We start from the raw sequence: 14,516 nt of genomic DNA, 5'->3' as shown, positions 1-14,516 counted from the left end.
AGCATCTTTCCTCTAAACAGCTGATTGTGTTCAGGGTCACTATACATACAAAGTCTTGTATTTATGACTCTGCTTCATAAACATTCAGAGATGAAGGCTGCAACTAACCAACATTTATATCAATGATTCATCTGCTTATTATTTTTATTCATTGATTTATCGTTTAGTGTATAGAATGTCAGATAACGTCCGGTGTAATTTCCACAGTCCAAGGTGACGTCTTCAAATGTCCAACCAACAGTCCAAAACCCAGAAATATTCAGTTTACAATATAAATTATATATAAACCGAAAATGTTCACATTTGAGATGCTGAAAGCAGCAAATTTTTAACATTTTGTTTGAAAATTACTAAAATGATTAGATGATAGTTGCAGATGACGCCCCAGTAGCCTTCTGGTTCACCACCATAGACTGTATAAAAATATGGACGTAGTCACCGTGACGTCACCCGTTGGTTTCTGAAAAGTGGTTTTGAAGTTCAAAGCGAGCCGCTCCGGCCGTCGCCATCTCCATCGCCAACTCCTAGCCAATCAAAAATAGGCAAAGAGGCGGCCAAGCCACCTAGCGGCTGGCAGACCTGTCACTCAAAGCAGCCATGTCCTTCATTATGCAGAACTTTACAGCTTAATAAAATTCACCCAGACTGTAAACATGTTTATTTCTGCTGTAAAGTTGGGCATTTTAACGTTGGGGTCTCTGGGGATTGACTCGCTTTTGGAGCCTGCAGTTTTTGGCTTCATTTTACAGCCCCAGAGGTTGGCACTTGTTAACCACCTTTGTTGTCTGTGTCTTTGTTTCCTGTCTGGACAGACAGAAGGATTAAGACGTTTTGGTTAGATCTTGATATCTTCATCACAGACTGATATAAAGTCTGAGGGTCAGTGTGAGAAACACTAAAGAGCAGAAAACAAACCTACAAGCTAGAAAACTTTTATGGCTGATGGACAATAAAAGCAAATTTCATTCAAGTGAAGTGAATCAGAGCCATGATGAGTCTGTTATCCAGTTCTTATACATATATATATAATCTACCAGCTTCAGAAACCTCCTCCGTCCACACTGTCAGACGTCAGGAACTGTGTTCGTTCATTTCTGTAACTTCCTGAAACAGATCCGATGTGACGCTCACCGTCTCTACGCAGTGATTGATCAGCTGAGTTTCAGCTTCTCTCTCAGAACAACAGAGTGCAACACTATTATTCTCTCTATTATCTACCCAAGATCTTCCTTTTTGTCAGTGTTTTGGTTCATTTTTTTTTTGAAAGTTATGAAATTAAGTTAATGAAGTCATCTGAAATCAGATGAAACATCAAAGTATCATTTACATTTTCTGTTACTGTCATCTGTAAGTGCCTTCATCATTTCAAGTGTTAATTGTATAAAAAGACTTCCAGGAGAGACTGTCTGAAAATAAACACCATTATCACAGCACCGTCTCCATGACGACTGACTTCTTACTGATCATTCATAATCAGAGCCTTAGCCGTGCTATCAGCGTGATGTCAGTCTGTCTGTTGCTCCACCAGACTGAAACATCTCAACAACCGCGGAGGTTCTTCAGACAGTCATGTTCCTCAGAGGATGATCCCTCTGACTGAAATATCTCAACAGCTGTTGGATGGATTACTGTGAAATGAGATTCATGTTCCCCTCAGGATGAACTGTCATAACGTAATCAGGTCAAAGTGTCTTTGGTTTATGACCAGAGACGTTCCCATCAGTCTCAGCTGAACTCTGTGTTAAGTGTTAATTAGCAAATGTTAGCATGCTAACACACTAAGGTGATGGTGAACATGCTAAACATCAGCATGTTAGCATGCAGATTAGCTGCCAGCATGACTGCAGACTATCAGTCTTATTAGGTGACATTTGTTCAGTGCAAAGACAGAAATGCAAATGAAACAGAGCAAGTGGATGTTTGAATTTTTATGCATTTATAATTATAAAAGCTCTACTGAAGTCTCAGTGGAGTCACTAATGTGACTGAAGCTTCCAGAAACTCGTTGCTGTTGGTGTTGAATTATTCTGCTCAGAAATCTGTCCTGAAATAGTTTTTCAGTTTCCAGAGATACTGTGTGCTGAGAAGCAAAGTGATGCTGAATTATTAAGCAGAGTTTTCCTTCACTGCTTTATGGAGAGCCGGCGAAGTCACAGTATCACCAAAAAATATAAATCTCCTGAGAATTAAATGTCCCAGGCATCATTGGAGACTGAATCTGAGCAAACTGGAGGATCTAACAGGTTTCTGCTGAGGATGAGAGTGTCTGATCCTAGTAGAGTTTACACTGGATCAAGAAAACTGCAGTTACACTATCAGACCTGATGTTTACTGAAAATATGGATCCACATAAATCTCATAATGATCATTGTGAGCAGCATAACTCAATCAAATCTGAACAAACTGATGTTTATTGTAAATTAACATCCATAACTGTTGTATTCATTTAATTCATGATGAACAGTCCGACCTTGACAGCTAAATACATATGTGGTGTTTTATTCAACATACTTTCCATTCATTCTATTTCTTGTACAGCAATAATAAACAACTTGAAGTAATCCGACCTGATCATATGAATGATGTATTTGTGCTCTAATTTACTTCACAGTCACACAATAATAATAACATTCAATAGTAAACGCAGCTCTAATTGGATCTGTGCTGGTTGCTTCTCCCTCCTCCTCCTCCTCCTCCTCCTCCTCCTCCTCCTTTCTTGTTCAGAGTCATGTTCACCTGTTTGTTTACATCACAGAGGAAGAGTTTAACTAATCACTTCTATTGCCGCGCTGGCTATCAAATATTATATGTCTTACAGGCTGTAATACGAAAAAGAACTGAGAAGTAGTCTAGAAGAAAATTATCGAATTTACAAGTTTATGTGACCCATTTACAGTCCAAAGTGACGACCAGCAACACTTTAAACTTCTCTAAACGTTTGAGTCTGACGAGTTAAACCTTGGAAACAGTCCAACCTGCAGCGAGACTCCAGCATTGAAACTCCACCGTTAACAAAAATATTTTCTTTAGTTAATTCATTTAGTTAGTTAACAGAGCACCCGCTCCCTGCTCACTCTCTGATGTCTCTGCCTCTTCACCACCATCCTCATCATCACCTGCAGACTGCTTCAATAAATCTGTTATCTCCAAGTGCTTCATACTTTAAACAGGAACTTGATACTTTCAGTTTCAGTTGTGATGGCAACTACTACCTGCTGTTACAGATTGCACCAGCTGTGTCGCTGCAGCTAAAACGACCTGTATAGATACATGTATATAGGTTATACAACTCCGGGTTGGACCAGCCCACCGGGAAAATTCCCAAACTTCCTGATGGCCAGGCTGGTTAAACATAGTTATCGACCAACTTTCTCTGCTCACTGTTGGAATCTGCTGCAATAAACTAAATGTCAGGAGACTGTACTCCATTTCTTCTTCGCTGGTTTTCTGTGGCTGACTTGCTCGTCTGTCCAGTAGGAGGAAAATGACCCATTTTGGTGTTTTATTGTGAAAAGAGGAATCTGTAGAAATAAGCTGAAACTCCTGCATGGGTGTTTTATTGTGGACGGAGGTATCTGTAGGAGCAGCGTTTTGGAATTTAGCTGCTTAATGTAGACGTCATCTTTATAACTTGAGCATGAAAAAGTCAGACAGACAGAATCTGCTCATTTTAAAGTCACAAGATACCAAAATATGACTTAAGGAGCTGCAGCTCCTTATTTCCACATTAAAGTTTCCCACCGCTGCTTTCATCATTTCATTCATAACGGATCAAATGCTCCGTTGTTAAAAGTGTGATTCTTCAACTATCGTGATTTTTGTGTCCCTGGAAGAAATAAAACGTTTTTTATTTTTGTGACACTTACATGACTGAAAGGACGTCACATTAAGTATTTTCCATCTGCAGTCAAAGGTAAAATAAACGAAGAAATTAGTGTTTGGTAGATTATTTATTTGTTGTAACGATGCTTCTTGGCAATAGATCTTATACCGTTGGAAAGCCTGTTTATTTCTCTTTTAAATGGTGCCACATTTGTAAGAAACATGTATTAATGGGATGAGCAGCAGAGCTGAGTATAATAATAATAATAATATCTTTATTTATATAGCATCTTTAAAAACAGAGTTTACAAAGTGCTTTGACAGACAAAGCAAAAGTAGCACAATGCAAAGCAAAGACACAACACAAAAAAACAACAGAAAAACAATAGAGAGATGATAAAAAGATTAAAAGACAATATAAAGATGCTCGAAAGACGACATTAAATAAAAGCGAGTCTGTAAAAATGGGTTTTAAGAAGTGATTCAAAAGAAGTTACTGATTCTGCAGCCTTATCTCCTCAGGCAGGTTGTTCCAAAGCCGAGGGGCCCTGATGGCAAAAGCACGATCACCTTTAGATTTAAACCTCGACTTTAAAACAGCCAGAAGGGCCCCGCCTGAGGATCTAAGGCTGCAGGCTGCCTCATACAGGGTCAGTATTTCTGTTATGTAGCTTAGAGCCAGACCCAGACAAGCTTTAAAAGTGATCAGTAAAATCTTAACATCAATTCTAAAATGAACAGGGAGCCAATGGAGATGAGCCAGGATCGGGGTGATGTGATCTGTTTAAACCAGTAAGAAGCCGAGCTGCTGCTGAGAGGGATTTTTGTTTTATGCTGGAAAGGAGAGTTACAGTAATCTAGTCTGGAGAAAATGAAAGCGTGGATGATTTGTTCAAGGTCAGAGTGGGAGAGCATTGGCTTAGTTCTAGAAATGGTTCTTATTTGCAGCAAGCAGGACTGGACAACATTTTAATGTGTGGTTTGAAACTTAAATCTGAATCAAACAGTACTCCTAGATTTCTGGCAGTGGGGGTTCATGTAGGTGGATAGGGGATGTGGGTTGCGCCCATGAAAAATTTGCCAAATCTTCTTGGCAAATTATTTCTTTGTTGTAACAATGCTTCTTGGCAATAAATCTTATACCATTGAAAAGCCTGTTTATTTCCCTTTTAAATGGTGCCACATTTGTAAGGAACATGCATTAATGGGATGAGCAGCAGAGCTGAGTATGTGGGTTGCGCCCATGAAAAATTTGCCAAATCTTCTCTGCCAATGCCAAACAGCTTATTCTGCCATTGACTCTTGTTTAGTGTTTGGTGGATTGGATGATTGAAGTTTGCAGAAACAAGACATATTGGCAATTTAACAATTTATTCATTTAACAAACAGGAGCCTCAGTAGCGTGTGGAAGAACCATACACAGCCACAACAGCCTGGCACCTCCTCCTCATGCTGGTCACCAGCCTGGTCACACTCTGCTGTGGGATGGCATCCCATTCTTCAACCAGCATTTGTCAGCCAACGTGGTTGTGTTGGTCACTCTGGCACGAACAGCACGCCCAAGCTGATCCCACAAGTGTTCAATGGGGTTGAGGTCAGGACTGCTGGCAGGCCGTTCCATCCTCTTTACTCCCAAATTCTGGAGGTAGTCTCTGATAAAACCCGCTCTGTGGGTGCGAGCGTTGCCATCTCGGAGGATAGAGTTCGGTCCCAGACTGTGGAGATATGGGATCACCACTGGTTGCAGAATCTCATCTCGATATCTCTCTGCATTGAGATCGCCTCCAATGGTGACGAGCCTCGTTTTTCCAGTGAGGGAGATGCCGCCCCACACCATCACACTGCCTCCACCAACAGATGTTATTCTATTGGTGCAGCGATCAGCATAGCGTTCTCCACGTCTTCTCCACACTTTGACCCTACGATCCAACTGCCGTAGACAGAATCTGGACTCATTACTGAACATAATGTTCCTCCACATGTTCAGGTTCCAGTGCATGTGTTGCCGACACCAGCGCAAACTGGCCTGACAGTGAAGGGCAGTCATGGCAGGCCTCCTGGCAGCCCTATGAGACCAGAGATTGGCTGCGTGCAGTCTGTTCCAGCAGAGAGCTGTCGGCCATATCGTCCTGCAAACCTCGACTGCAAATCTGTAGAAGACAGCCTACGGTACCTTAGTGCTTGCTCTTCTTGGGGTGTCATCTTCTTGGGACGCCCACTTCACAGCCTGTCACTGACATCCCCCGTTATATGGCCTTCACTTTGGAGATGGTACTAGGGCTCACTCCAAATAATGCCGCAACTTGGTTTTGCAGAACACCAGCTTGAAGTTGCCCTATCGCACGGGCCCTATCCAGATCAGTCAAACGTGGCATGCTGATTCTTGGAGCAGACACCTACTGACCACCGTAGCAGGGCCCATGCTCACAGGGGGTACCAGAAGCTCAAAACAAGAGTCAATGGCAGAATAAGCTGTTTGGCATTGGCAGAGAAGATTTGGCAAATTTTTCATGGGCGCAACCCACATACTCAACTCTGCTGCTCATCCCACAACAAATATTGCGCCATTTAAAAGGGAAATAAACAGGCTTTCCAACGGTATAAGATTTATTGCCAAGAAGCATCGTTACAACAAAGAAATAATCTACCAAACACTAATTTCCTTACTTTTTGTGCTAAGTTTACATCAGAAACAACAATTTTCACCAGTGCAGTTTTCATCTCCATCACAACACATATTTTAATATAAAATGTATAAAAATAAAAGAGTCGCATTAATAATATTATGTAGTTTTGAAAATTGTGCAATTATGGTTACAATAGATTTATAGAATTGGAAAACATGATTTTTATGCTGTTTCTGGTGTAAATGATTGGAAAAGATCTTTAAAATCCGGAGATTCATACATTTATATATTCAGGCAGATCAGCGTGTGAGATTTCCTGAAATACTTATTTTACATCACTAATTTTGTTTGAAACACATCTGTATTGCTGTGATGGAAATGATGATTTCCTCTGACTGTTCTAATAATAAAAAGCCAAAAATTATATACTTTTAAAGAATCAATACATATCTATAAAAAAATGATAGTTAAAGAATGATCCATAAAGTGTGTATCCTCAGCAGTATGAAGCAGGCGTGTGTGAAGACTACAGCTGTGATCTGATCTGCATCCTCCTGCTTCTGCATTCAGGTCCACGTCTCTGCTTCTTCACAACACTAAATTATTCACCTCAGTAGCTCGCGGTAAGCCAGATGTGGCAGAGCAGTCGCTATTAGGCCTCCTATTATTGCTCCTTTCCCTCTATCCTCATAACTCCTTTGTGTGTGTTTTGCGGCGTGTGGAGCTATTACTGAAACTATACGTTGAGGCGTGACAGTCAGACCTAATGTGATTTAGCTTTAGAGGTGCATGTACTCTGCTTTTCTTAAAAGGCACAGAGGAGTAATCAGCATATTTAGACGAGCAGTCACCTCTGTGTGAACCTGCTGTTAACAGAGAAGAAAAACCCCTGTTACATACAGATCAATTATATGACATACGTGATCTGCCCTACATGTGCACTTTACATTACATGTGTGAACGACGGCAGGAGAAGAAGAATATTCAAATGATTCTCCCTCATGAGACACGTTTTACATCAGATGCAAATTATCTGAAAACTAGAAGACAAGAGACAGAATTACACTTTGAGTTTTAGTCAAATTTTAATTATTAGATTTTTTTGTTCAGTTTAATTTGAATCAACAGACGCTAAAGACACTTTAGTCTAGTTTTATATAAGTGACATTTCATTTTAAAGCTGGGGCCATCTTTGTCATGTACAGTTACCATGGTTACTTCCGAGGATTTGAAGTCTCAACACAGTTACATTTATTCTTTTCCTTTTCAAACGCCGCCGATCGAGACATTAAATTAAGTTTGCTGGTGGAAAGGAAGGTAAATACATAAATAAAGAAGAGAGAATAAAAGGAATATAATGTGTGCGTTTACCTGTCGACACGCAGAAGAAGAAGAAATCATTTCGTCTTAGTAGATTTAGTATTTTGACAAAAATGTTTATTAGTCATAAGAGTTTATTTTATTTTATGATAGATAATTAACTCTCTGGTCACTGTTGTCTTCTTCTCTTCAGTATATTTCAGTATCTGCACACAACACTGCATAAATAAAAGCTGATTAAAGATAAAACTTTTATTTCCTGATGCTGAGAACAAGAAGTCATGAACTGACAAACAGCCATCTGAGTTTTCTTAACGAGGTCTAACGAGCTCTCTAATCTGAACGGCTGGTTAATCTGTCGTCTTTACAATAATCCAGCATTTCACCACAGATTCTCTGTATATTTCTACAACAGTTTAGTCAACTGAAGACGTTTTAGTCCCAAAGATGGCCGACGGAGAGTAACGTTAACTAGATAATGTGACGTTAGCTTGTCTGTTGCTGCTTCTTGTCTCATTCTTAGTGGATTGTTGATAATCTATAAATCTTGTTTCTTCATCATAGTTTTCAACAGTTTACTTGTTACAGATGCAGAGAAACAGTCGGCTGCTGTTTCCTTTCTGTCTCTGCCTGGTTTTTTTTTTTTTCAGTCTTTAGCTGCCTGCTGGCAGAGCTTTTCTGTGGTTTAATGGGTCAATCAGGCTCTGTTTCGGTCTGATGCGTCTCTGTCGGGGTTTATGTGGCCATAATCTGCCCAGGACAACTCTTTCAGCACCCAGGAGCCCTCTGTCTGTTAACTTCCAGCTGGAGCCTCCTCGGGACAAATCACATCCAGTAATAAACAAACATGTCTGTTCCAGTAAGAGAGTGAGACTCAGAACATGTGGGACAGTCCTGGTATGGAATTATATAATGTCTTTACACTGCAGTGTCTCAGGATTTACATGCTGAAAACAGAGGAAAAGGTGTTTTTAAGTCTTTTTGCAGTTCATCTTTTCATATTAGCACAATACAGATATGCAAGTTCAAAACCTGAGCGCTCACTGAAATACTCCCTAAATTATTCTATTATAGTTATTATATATAATTTGGCCTTTATGGTACGAATATAAGACGAACTCTCCTTTTCCAGCAGCTGACACACTTTCAACTTGTTATGTTGGGAAAGTTTTAATCCAATCAGAAGATGAATCTGTTCTATCTGGTCGATGGACAGCCGTCACTCAGCTGTTCGACGCTTCGGTCCTCGCTGTGTTTCGTTTACGCTCATCATGAATTTATTTCCTCTGCGATTTAAAAACTCATTACAGGAGCCTTGAGAAACTCCTGCAGGTTAAACTGAGCTAACAAACACTTTCAGAGCTGACTGACTCTTACTGGGAATCCATACTGGGAATCTATACTGGAAGTCCATCACCCAACCGGATGTTGACGACTGTTCTGGGAAGTACAAACCGCCGGCATCGAAGGGTCGTAGAAAAGGGTAAAGTTTTGTTTATTCTTGCTGTATAATAGTTAAATTTTGATTCAGCATATTGTTCACATACGTTTGTTTGTATTCCGAACGACCACGAACATCTTTACATGTCGTGGAAGTTTTTTGTACTAATGTGAAGAAAAAAAGTTTGCTGAGTCACTTTGACAGCAGCAGCTAGCTGGTTAGCGATCATTTAACGCAGGTTAATGTTTTATTGCTATTTATTATGATGCATCTGGTTTTGGAGCTGATTCTAGATCCTGACCTTCATCATCATCATCAATACTTCAGGTTGATCGCTGAGCAAATGGACGACTTGTTGTCCAGGATCGGTGTTGAACTCTTCAGGGACGCCATCGAGCACAAAGACTCGCTGTCACACTGAGGTAATATAATATATAATTCACATGACTGTCTGTGTTTTCATGTCATGAGATGATTCAGGCAGCAAATTCATGTTAAACCACAAACCAGTTAAAATGTCTTAAATTCTATGAGGTGAAATTACAAGAAGAGAAGAAGAGTAGTTTTAATATTATATCACTAAAAGATCAAAACAAGTGTTAAAACATTTTATATTTAAATATACACTTTTTATTTATATATCTTATAAAACAGACATCTAAAATAACAGTAATGACATCACACTAAATACATTAACTATTTACAAATAAAGAATTATTAAGAAGTATGTCGGAGGCTGCTGGACTCATCTTGACCTCTGTCTGACCCCGACAGTCCAGCCTGGAGAGGACTGCTACCAGACTGAGGACAAAATAATACATTTACAATACATTCTGCAGGACAGCTTCTTCTCTCTGGCCTGTTTCCAGTAGGGGGGGGGTCCTCCACTGGGAGCAGCAGGGTCCTGAAGAGGTTTCCATGCTGTTTCTTCCCTCCAGGATCATCATCAAAAACTGCAGAGCTCAGGTCTACAGGGTCTCCTATAAACCCTCCAGGCTGGCAGGTCTCAAGCTGCTTTCTGAACTAGAATGATATAATAGTGAGATAGTGTGATTATTGGACTGTTTTTGCAACAAGAAGTCACTAGTTAAAGGATAAACCAATGAACTGATTAATAACAAGTATTGTGTTTGTATCAAAGCTGATATATCTAATTAAAAACACATCAGTGAGCCACATCGCTGCACTGGGTCACATGTTCCTTCATCATGAAGAGTTTGGTCACGTTAGTTTGTTTAGAAACGGCTCCAAAGACTAATAACAGCATCATGTCTTCAGTCACAGGAGAGCAGTTCCTTGTATATCAGACACCAGCTTAATGTGCTTCTTATCACAACCTCTTGACTTCGTACTGAAGTTCTTTAATGTAGTACAAAGTCAAGAGGTTGTGATAAGAAGCACAACAAGCTGGTGAAGCTGTAAACAGAAGCAGGCATGTGCAGTGATGTCTGATCTGTCCAATGAATGAATGAGGTTTGGTCACGTTGGAGATGTGTGATCCAGTTTGGAAAGAAAACTCACCTTCTTGGTTAGAGATGATGTAGTAAAGTCATCACCTGGATGTTCTTCCCTTTCTGCTCTTGACCTCTTCTTCTTGTCTTTTTTTCTTGCTGCAGAAATATGTTCCTCAGAGTCTTGCAGTCATCCACTATAAATAGGTGAACATATGTTTTTATTAATGCTTTCTTCATTTGGTTTCAGGTACATGGCAACAGGAGAATCCTTTATCAGTCTTGCCTTTAGTTACTACGTTAGACTGTTGCTGACTGTGAACATGAAGATCATGATGTCAACGTTCATCTCCGTCCCAATAGAAGATCTGTGGAGGAACATTTCCCCAAAAACTCTGTCAGAAGTTGAACTTGTAAAGGAACTTTTTCGCTTGTTCTGGCCGTTGTTGATGCTGACCAGCAGTTCAGAGTCGTACAAGCTGGAGACGTTGGGAGGACCAGTGATGGAGGAGTATATGCAGCCTGCAGCAGATGGGACTCTCAGCGTACCTCCTCCTCCTCCTCCTCCTCCTCTTCCTCCGCCAGGTGCTGCTCAGCATGAGGTCGTATGTGATGAGGCCGAATCCTGGACACAGTCTGGGAAGGATGGCTGTTGAAAACGCCTTCAGCATCCTGGCGTCAAGATGGAGGATGTTCTACACAAGAATAAACCGACATCCCATAATGTTGATCAGCTTTCTGCTGTCACCGCAGGAATCTCAGCGGTTGCTGGAGGAGGAAGAGCAGCTGGGAAAACAAATGAACATTAAAAACATGAGAGGAAACAGCGGCTCAAGGGAGGCATATATATATATATATATATATATATATATACACACATACATACACACACACAGACATCAAGAAAACAAGTTAAACAAATATGAGCAAACATTAAATATGAGCAGCAGGTGGACAAGAAAATGTGTAAATAGAGATTATTATATAGACTATGTAGGTAGACTGTTACTCTATTTACAGATGTGGTTTTATGTTATAATACTACGTGTATATGTATAATATTAATAGTAATTATTATTAGTATTATTATTAATCTTTTCATGACTGTAAAAATAAATGAATTACATCACACCTCCACAGTTTCTCTTTTTATTTGATCAACAACATATTGATCTCCTTGTAAAACAGTGATCAGATCAACAGTTTCCATCTGCATCACTGGATATATTGAAACAAAGACGACCTCCATGGAGATTTCCCTCTGTGTGGGGGGACATTTGTTGAAGTTGTATTATTATTAATAATAGTGATACCAGTGAGCTCACAGACAGACTGGGAGCTGATCAATCAATGTAGATACGATTAATAAGTTCAAACACATATAAAGTGGGATATTTGTGTGATTTAAACTGCTGTCTGTGCAGATTACGCTTCACTAAACACGACGGAAATAGACTCAAAAGTGTGAACGTGCGTCTCAGGGTCAGTGTGGACTGATGCCTTTAATAAAATGGACACGTTCTGTTTGACAAACGTCAAAAACGCTTCTAAAAACGCTTCCTGTGTGGAAAAAAACCTCTAACAGGCTCAATATAAACATACTGTGTCAAGAACTGAACAACGGCTTGGACTCAAAATGCAGACTAACACAGCATGTAAGTTCAAAAAACAGTCCTTTGATTGCAGCAGGTGATCAGTCAGTACAACAAGATAATCCAAATCCACAGGCAAAAGGCGAAGTCAAAGACTAAACAGGTCAGGAACTATGAGGCTTACTGGGGAAAAAGGCCTGAACGCTGAGACTATATACACAACGAGAGACAGGGCAGGTAATCACACGGGAGGGAGACACACGAGGGCTGGACGTGAAAGACCTGGAACGAGACAAGAGGTGACTATCAAAATAAAACAGGAAGTACAAGACAAGGAACACTGGGAGACACAAAAAGATAACACAGCCATCCAGCCGGGGTATAACACACTGGAAGAAACTCACCAGCCGTGCACGTGTGAACATGTAACTGTCTCATCTTCACATATAAGACGACTCCACTTTAATAAATGTGACTTTAGAATAAAATATCATCTTATATTCAGGAGATACAGTATTTGTATTTGTTTCTCACTGAACTGGTTAGTTTTTATGATGTGAAGTAGCTGCTGTAACACTTGAATCTGTCTTTGGGATCAATAAATAACTCGATCGATCGATCTGAAGGCACAGACGCACATTACAACTCTACATAACATGAAATAATGTTCAAAACTACAATTTATTTACATCATCATGAGCTGATGGTTTAGCAAAAGTCAGATAAAACAAATAATATCAAACGGAAAATAAAAACATGCAGTTAAACTAAACTAATGTTGGATTATCTGCTGGAAGCTGCACCACAGAATAATCTCAGTCACTGTGAAGTTCATCAAGTGGATTAAACTCTTCATATCCATGATATGAGATTTCAAGCTTCATTTAGAAAATGGCTGTTTGTGATGATGACTCTGCAAACTGAGGACACACAAACATCGTTTAATAACATTTCCACAGACGGGATTAGAGTCAGAACACTGTAATGTATAGATTATGTACTATAGATTTTATATCAGTCACATTCATCCACCCATCAATCGTCATTTCTTTGTCTTTAATCTATTCAAACTGAGTAAGATGATATATTTTATCATTAAAGGAAGGACACTGCAGGACACAGACCACATGTCCCTCCTCCCTCCAGGCTGGAGACTCTTCATCCCATCACTTCACTTCATATTCATTCACTTCATCACTTTCACTATCACTTTCTCTCCCTCTCTAGTAGGGATGCACGATGTTATCGGCACATCATCGGTATCGGCTGATATAAACTCTAAAATGAAATATCAGCATCGGCCGAAATGAACATTTTCTGCCGATTATGAGAGGCCGATTTGTCGCCTTCTCCTCCACCGCCTGACTGTGCTTCCCTCCACGGACTGTTTCATCCTGACGGTCCCGGTGTTTCTTCTAGTAGAGGGTAGAGTAGAGAGGCTAGCTGGCTGTGCTGCCCTCCAGCCATGCTGCAGCTAACGCTCTGCTAGCCCAACGTTAGCCCCGAGTCCCAGTTTGTTATTCAGGTTAAAGTGGGAAGAAGCAGCTGATCTGACGGGCAGCTGAGTGAAGTGCAGCCTGCAGAGGAGCTGCTGCGTTCGGCTGCACAGATAGGAAACTTCTTTTTGGTTTATAACGGCGGTTGGCAACCAGCGTATTAGGTGCATTACCGCCACCTTCTGCTCCGGAGTGTGGACCAGAGATTAAATCCTGCACATTAATCCTGTCTGTCTAATAAACTCAATGAAAACTCTACTGCTGCTCCCACTTGGCAGGTTCATTAAAGTTTTAATGCTGAGCTCCTGAACTCCAGTCTTCCTCAGTTCTTCCTTCATATATTGTCTTTATTGATCATAATTAGTACAATCTATGCTGCATGTATAATAGTCTCCTCAGCCAGCTGGAAAATATGTGCATTTATCGGCATTGGCCACAATGAGTTGAATATCGGCTATCGGCAAAAAATCCAATATCGTGCATCCCTACTCTCTAGTAAACTTCTTGTGTATCAGCTTCAGCAGGTGGTTTCTTCAGATGGTCAGACTGATCCTGCGTCCTGATGCTTTGTTTATTCAGGGTTTGAACATGTGTTGTCTGAACCAGCGAGGACCGTCAGGTGGGAGGAAGTCTTCCTCACCGACTCTCCTGCAGCGTCGGCCTTTAGTCCCCAGAACACAAATGTCATCTGTGTGTTGTAGAAATTAATAATGTGAGAAAAAAAATCAACAGAATCAGTTGTGTCAGTAAGCGCCTTAAAATGACAT

General features: G+C 40.4%; 1 protein-coding gene and 2 long non-coding RNA genes across 3 annotated transcripts in view; 2 read left to right on the top strand and 1 right to left on the bottom strand.

Annotated features, from left to right (window-relative positions):
* Positions 1-14,516, top strand: part of LOC122981340 (metabotropic glutamate receptor 7) — a 325,191-nt gene that overhangs the window by 246,479 nt on the left and 64,196 nt on the right. The window lies entirely within an intron of this gene.
* LOC122981363 lies at positions 6,738-10,996 on the top strand. The gene is made up of 3 exons (XR_006403217.1): positions 6,738-9,252; positions 9,538-9,632; positions 10,912-10,996. It is a non-coding gene; the product is annotated as an uncharacterized LOC122981363 (long non-coding RNA).
* LOC122981362 lies at positions 9,852-12,565 on the bottom strand. Its single transcript, XR_006403216.1, has 3 exons — positions 12,438-12,565; positions 10,732-11,447; positions 9,852-10,233 (listed from the first exon to the last, which is right to left on the bottom strand). It is a non-coding gene; the product is annotated as an uncharacterized LOC122981362 (long non-coding RNA).

The sequence above is a fragment of the Thunnus albacares genome, chromosome 4 (genome assembly GCF_914725855.1).
Source record: "Thunnus albacares chromosome 4, fThuAlb1.1, whole genome shotgun sequence".
Lineage (NCBI taxonomy): Eukaryota > Metazoa > Chordata > Actinopteri > Scombriformes > Scombridae > Thunnus > Thunnus albacares.
The sequence above is the reverse complement of the archived record's forward strand: the minus strand, read 5'-3'. Positions and strand labels throughout refer to the sequence as shown.